Genomic DNA, 751 nt, shown 5'->3' with positions numbered 1-751 from the left:
TGCAGGGCAGTGGAAAGGGGACGATGCTGCGTGCGTGTCTGGGGCTGTTTGGTTCATCCCCGGGGGTCCCTCATACCAGTGACACTGCAGGGTGGCCTCTGCCTGCCCGGTGCCTGGCAGCGATGGGAGACCCTGCTTTTCCCCACAAGAGCATCCTGGCAGCGCTGGCTCCCAGGCTGCATCGGCCTCCTGCAAGCAGGGATGTGGGAAGGCATCTCCTTTCCTGGAGCGGGCTTTCCCATCAGTCGGCTGTGATTTTGGTGGGGAAATTCCAGCCAGCGGATGCCAGGGCAGGACCCAGGGACGGTGCGCTGTGCTCCATGTCAGGCCAGTGCAGGGGGATGTTGCAAATCCTATTTTCTGTGGTGCTCAGAGGAGGGTCGTGTCGACATGCACCTGCCTGTACCGCTGCCCTTTTATGATGAAAAAAGGAGATTTTCAATGTATGTATCCAGTCTTTCTCCGTGTGGCCACTCCCACCTATTCAGCTGGTTTTAAATTCAGCAGCAGCAGCAGCAGCGATGCCCTTGGTTGTCGTGCGTGCAGGCCTGTGTGTTCCTGCACACACGCGCCAGTGAGCGTCCCCCCACGCCTGGAGGTCGGCATCGCTGCCGCTGCCCCTTGCGCCCTGTTCCAGTGGATGCGCTGTCTGTCTGTCTGTCTGTCCATCCAGGTGTGTGCCTGGGTACCGAGCACACACGTGGAGTGCAGCCGTGAGTGGGCAGCTGGGTTTTTGTGGCTGCGGGTGGGG

The sequence above is a fragment of the Mesitornis unicolor genome, unplaced genomic scaffold, assembly GCF_000695765.1.
Source record: "Mesitornis unicolor isolate BGI_N332 unplaced genomic scaffold, ASM69576v1 scaffold45077, whole genome shotgun sequence".
NCBI lineage: Eukaryota > Metazoa > Chordata > Aves > Mesitornithiformes > Mesitornithidae > Mesitornis > Mesitornis unicolor.
The sequence above is the reverse complement of the archived record's forward strand: the minus strand, read 5'-3'. Positions refer to the sequence as shown.